Source organism: Megascapheus bottae, unplaced genomic scaffold, assembly GCF_031878675.1.
Source record: "Megascapheus bottae isolate mThoBot1 unplaced genomic scaffold, mThoBot2.hap1 HAP1_SCAFFOLD_48, whole genome shotgun sequence".
In the NCBI taxonomy this organism is placed as follows: Eukaryota; Metazoa; Chordata; class Mammalia; order Rodentia; family Geomyidae; genus Megascapheus; species Megascapheus bottae.
This window is the reverse complement of record NW_028327313.1, coordinates 1,977,851-1,983,855: the sequence shown is the minus strand read 5'-3', so window position 1 is coordinate 1,983,855 and position 6,005 is coordinate 1,977,851. Positions and strand designations below refer to the sequence as shown.

Below are 6,005 nucleotides of genomic sequence, written 5' to 3'. Positions count from 1 at the left end.
AGCGGAGGAGAGCCCTTCTGCAGTTTTCTGTCAAAGCAGGCCTCTGCATGGATGGATGGATGGATGGATGGATGGATGGAGGAGCAGCAGAGAAAGAGGTAGGCAGGGCAGGGTCTGATTCAAGAACTCCTGACCTGCCAGGCACCATCCATTGGCTAGGGGCTGCAGACAGAGGAGGGAACAAGGTCCTTCCTGCCGTGCATGCCAACCCTCCCTCTGAGAGGCAGAGAGCATCTTGGTGTCTGTCTCCTCGTCCTGCCCCCCACTCCCCCTAGAACCTTGGCAGTCAGGGAATGAAGAATGACTTGATCGGCAAGGAAATGAATAGATGGTGATGGTTGTTCTGCGTGGATTATGTGATTTCTTTTCTCTTCTCCCCCACCCCGTTCATCTGATGCGGTGGTGACTGTATCTGACTCTGTCACCTGGTCTATTGTAGATTCGTTTTTGTTTATTTGATATACGGAAGGGGAGGGGGGAAGACATGAGTGGGAGGAGGGAAATGGGGACAAAATTGTGAGAAGGGGTATCAGGGTGCGTGTGTGTGTGTGTGTGTGTGTGTGGTCATGTAGCCTATTCCTGAGGAATGTCACTGTCTGTCACTCCTCTACACATGACACCCCATCAATGAAGAAAGCAGAAGCAGAAGCAGCAGCTACAGAAGCAGAAGACGCTTGTACTGCTGTGTCACTCAGTCCTTCTCCAGGACTAGCAAGGTGGGCCGGCCAGCCCCGGTGTCTCCCTGGTCAGTCACATCCTCAAGTCCCCTCCCTGGTGCTTAGACACTCCCAGAAACCGGCGAGCGAGTTCAGGGACCAACCCAACCAATCCCACCACCCCCACCCCATCGTCCATCTGTCCATCAGCCTGCCCCACACCCTAACCCTGAAGAACCTTTTCTCTCGGGCCGCCCGGCATCAGGCGCCAGAAATGAATGCAACCCCCTTTCATCTTGGGAGTGGAATAAACACAAGCAAAAGACAGTGTGATTCAAGCAAATGGGTCCTTTTATTTTATTTCTAGGGGAGGGCTGTGAGGTTGCGGTGAGGGCAGGGGGAGGGAGCTGGGGAGGAGGAAGAGGCAGGGGCAGGGGCAGGAGCAGGAGCAGGAGCCAGAGGCCCAGGGGTGCTCAGGGGTCAGGACAGGAGGAGGCTTGCTTCTTCCCCCAAATCTCGCCTTGCATCCCTGGCTCAGCAAAACCTCCACACACACCAAAGGTGCACTGGATCGGATTCCTAGCTGGCTGCCTTCTGCTAAGTGCTGAGTTGGTTCAGGCATCGCTTCCTGGTCCGGTGGTCTATCCAGCGGTCCCTGGTGGGGTGTGGAAAATAAAGAGATGTTACAAGGAGGAGCAGTCTTTCCTTCCTCATCATGGTGTTTTTTTTTTTAAATCTTTCCCTTTCCCATCAAACTACCCACCTGACAGAGCTTGAACCCACTAGCCACCCACGTGTACAAGCATCTACTACTTGAAATGGACCCCCTCAAAGGAAAAGGTTTGGGGACTTGATGCAGGATGGGTGGAGGGCTGCAGGACAACCCACACAGGCCCAAAGGAATGGCCTGTCGCTGACATGGACGCCCTACCAATCCCATTTGGATACATGGGCACTCCCACTCGCAGCCCAGCCATAGCTGATCAGTCTGAGTGCTTCCCTCCTCTAAATCCTGGTGTTAAGAGGATCCACTTGCCTGGAGACAGATGCCATATTGTAGAGGACAATTTTGAGTCTTGGTCCTCAGATTTCTTGCAGCCTCCTGAAAGACTGGGGCTACAGACTTGAGCTAAAAGTGTTAGGCCAAAGGGAAAACATGACAAAATGTCTTTGATTTGGAATGGGGAAGCTGTTCTCTATATATCCACACCAACTGCAATTGCAGCTCTACTCAGAATTTACTGAGAGTTCAATCACTAATGTAAAATGCAAGAGCACAAGCTTAAGTATCAGAGTACTGATGACTCCACCAAGGCAGAAACCAGTGCAGCAAACTTATGATGCCAGGAAAATCACGGAGCTCCACATACACAGATCCCTGTGCTGTGTTCTTCCCCTCCCCCATGTCCATCACCCACCCTTCAATGTGCAATGCTACAACGGTCAAAGGGCGCCATCTAGTGTTCGTTTTTTTGCAAACTACTGTGGTTATAAGTTCAAGTTTCCTATACAGACATAAAGGAACCACAGGCTTTGAGTCAGTGCACACAAGGAGGTGAAGGAAGGTGGAGTAGAAATTGATATGAAAATTAACAATGGAGGGGGGCCAGGAGTTTGGCCTAGAGGTTAAAGTGCTTGCCTAGCATGCATGAAGACCCGGGTTCGATTCCTCGGTACCACATACATAGCAAAAAGCCGGAAGTGGTGCTGAGGCTCAGGTGGTAGAGTGCTAGCCTTGAGAAAGTCCAAGGACAGTGCTCAGGCCTGAGCCCAAGCCCAGGACTGGCAAAAAAAAAATTATCAATGGAGGTTCGGGAGTTTGGCCTAGTGGTAGAGTGCTTGCCTAGCATACACAAAGACCCAGGTTCAAGTCCTCGGTACCACATACATAGAAAAAAGCTGGAAGTGGTGCTGAGGCTCAAGTGGTAGAGCTTTAGCCTTGAGAAAGTCCAAGGACAAGGCTCAAGCCCAGGACTGGCAAAAAAAAAAAAAAGAAAGAAAAGGAAAAGCAGTCAGTACAACAATGTTTACACAAGACAAGTAAAGCTATGGCAGGTGGCTCACAACTGTAATCCTTGCTGATCTGGAGGCTGAGATCTCATGAGGTTCAAAGCCAGCTTCAGCAGGAAAGTCCTTCTAAGACTCTTACTTTGAGTTCAGTCCTCAATACAAGGAACCCAGAAAATGAAAAAGAGAAAGGAGGACCGTAGACAGAAAGGGAGGGAGAGATTCTTCAGGGAAGGAGGAAATTTACTACCCTCAGAAGTAGAAGCAGAGATAGAATATTCGTTTTGGTTTTGGATGTTCTTCTTTGATTTTATTTTACATTCCAGAAAGGGCTAAGGTGTCTGTCATTCCTTATCTCTCTCTCTTTTTTTTTTCCCAAGGCAAAATGCTTTTCATCTGGAACTGGGAAGTTGCAGTGCATAAATTACTGAGATTGCAGCAGTACTGCTGAAGATTTCCTCAGGATCAAATTAGCACCGCATAAGGCAGGAGTTCAACCAGGACTGTGCTGCATTCTCCAGGAAGGCAGAAGAAGCAGTGCATCCCAGGTGTAGTACCTGGAACCCATGGACATCCCAGAGGCCCCTCCTCTCCAGCATTCACCCTCTCCATGCAAAGGTATGGTGAGTGCTTGCCACCTAGCGTCCATTTTCTGCAACTGCCTGGGTTTGGTTTTGTTTTATTGTTTTGTTTTTGTGGGTCCTGGGGTTTGAACTTGGCCTGGACACTGTCCCTGACCAGTTTCCCTCCCCCTCAGCCTACCCCCGCCCTTCACTGACCAAAGGGAATAGAGAAAATAAAGGGAAAGAGAGGACATTGAGGTATGAAAAGCCACTTCAACTACCAGAGAACTGACATTCAGTAGGCTAAAACTTAAATAGCCATATCCTGGAGATGGCAGACCTCAAAATGATCTCATAAGATTGCAGATTACTCTATTGGTATACAATTTTTTTTTTTGCCAGTCCTGGGCTTGAGCTCAGGGCCTAAGCACTGTCCTTGGACTTTCTCAAGGCTAGAGCTCTTCCACTTGAGCCTCAGCACCACTTCCGGCTTTTTTTCTATGTATGTGGTACCGAGGAATCTAACCTGGGTCTTCATGCATGCTAGGCAAGCACTTTAACCACTAGGCCAAACTCCCGGCCCCTTGGTATACAATTTTAATAATATCTCCCTTTTAAGAATAGGGATGGACAAAAGAGGAGCTGAAAGGTGAGGAAATAAGAGAAGTCCCTCTCCCATTGTCTCTGCTTGCCAAAACAGCAAGTTATAGGAGCAAATTACTAATATCCTTGTAACTCATGTTTGAAAATGCACAGAGACCAAAAAAAAAACATTAAAAAAAAATACTTGGAACCTGACACAAAAAAAACAAACCCAAAATTGCAACCAGGTGCAGTGCTTCATGCCTGTAATCCTTACCTACGCACGAAGCTGAGATCTAAGGATCGTGGTTCAAAGCCAGCCAGGGCACTAAAGTTCATGAGACACTTATCTCCCATTAACCTCTAGAAAACCAGAAGTGGTGCTGTGGCTCAAGGGGTAGAGCAGCAGCTTTGAGCTGAAGAGCTCAGGGACAATGCCCAGACCCAGGGGTAGGGTGGAAGCCTGGAGCTGAAGAGCTTGGGGACAGCAGCCAGGCCCAGAGTTCAAGCTCCAAGACCACGAACAACAAAAAAGTATGTTTTAGAAACATGTAACTAAGGGACAGACACCTGTCCATGTCCTGTGTTCACAGGATCCTCAAACCTCCCAGACAACCTCAGCAAGAAGGATCATCATGAAATCTCTGGGGCCGTATGTGCCAACTTTGCTTCCTTAAGAATAAACTCTTGGCCTCTACCAAGGCAGAGGTCACCTTCCTCTTCCATCACAGAACCCTAGTCAAGGAATGATGCTGTCTTTATTGTGTTGGAAGGCACTACAGTGTATCTGTTCTTGGATTCTCCAAAGAAATGCAGGGTGTGTTTGGGGGTAGGGGTCAACTTTGTCTTGGTGAAGGAGATCAATAGAAAAGAGGCCCTCAAGTGCCTTCTCTGTGTCTAGCTCAAGTCCTTCCTCCCTCTCAAGGGCCACCTGCGTGAGCACACTGACAAGGCTGTGGTGCCATCTCCAACATGACTTTTCCAGTTTCTGCCCCTCTCCCACCCTTCCATACCTGGGCCAACTCCTGTGCTACTGTCTCCAAGGCACTCAACATTTATTCCAAGGCCTGAAAACATTTGGACCATACTATAATTTCTTATAAAACACTAACAGTTTATTTTAAAGCCGGAAAACATAGGGATTATACTATACTTTCATATAAAACAACAATATCTAACTTTTTGAAAATGTACACATTGACTGCCCCCTAAGTAACCTGTGATTATTTAGTATTAGAGCTTTGTGTACAAAATCATTTAATTTATAAAAAAATTGATGTCAAAACAAATTTTCTTGCAACTGTATCTTACATCTACTGTACCATTCAAATTCTTTATCATCTTACATGATTTCTTCAAAATCTGTGATAAAGGGTATATATTCAAAAGCATTTTTTATAAATAGAAACAGTGCTTCTGGCAGCCTAAATTAAAAAATGAAATAAAAAGTTTACCAATCAGAATTAATTTCATTACTATGTAGGGAAGGTAATCACCAACGTTTTTGTGCGAACTATGCTAGCCTTTTTTTTTTCTTTTTGCCAGACCTGGGCTTGAGCTCAGGGCCTGAGCACTGTCCTTGAACTTTCTCAAGGCTAGTGCTCTACCACTTGAGCCTCAGCACCACTTCCAGATTTTTTTCCATGTATGTGGTACCAAGGAATCGAACCCAGGTCTTCGTGCATGCTAGGCAAGCACTCTACCACTAGGCCAAACTCCCGGCCCACCTTTTTTTGGGGGGGAGGGGGGTTTTTTTCATTAAAGAATTTATTAACATTGATTTTTGCATCATATTTCAAATGTCATGTTCAACAAACAAGTATTCAAGAAAGGAATCTCTATACATAATTACTGGCACTTGGATTTTAGAACATAATTAAAATTAGGCTGAGGGTTTGTATGTCATACAACATTATGTAATAAAACATTATGTCTATAGAGTCATACATTTTTATGTCTATGTAGTTGTGTTTATATTTCTGATACCATGTCTATAGCATTGGGTACAAAATATTGAGTCCTTGCTCTTGTACTGTTTGGATTTTTACATCATATTTCAAATGTCATGTTTAACAAACAAGTATTCAAGAAGAGAATCTCTCTGGGGCCGGGAGTTTGGCCTAGTGCTAAAGTGCTTTCCTAGCATGCATGGAGACCCAGGTTTGATTCCTCGGTCCCACATACATAGAAAAAAGCC

At 46.1% G+C, this 6,005-nt stretch overlaps 1 long non-coding RNA gene across 1 annotated transcript in view; it reads left to right on the top strand.

The window, feature by feature from the left end:
- LOC150040101 (uncharacterized) overlaps positions 1–3,584 on the top strand; it is a 15,918-nt gene extending 12,334 nt beyond the window's left edge. Inside the window, exon 3 of the long non-coding RNA XR_016534076.1 lies at positions 3,044–3,584. This is a non-coding gene — a long non-coding RNA (uncharacterized LOC150040101). The remainder of the gene's footprint in view (positions 1–3,043) is intronic.
- Positions 3,585–6,005: the final 2,421 nt, after the last annotated feature.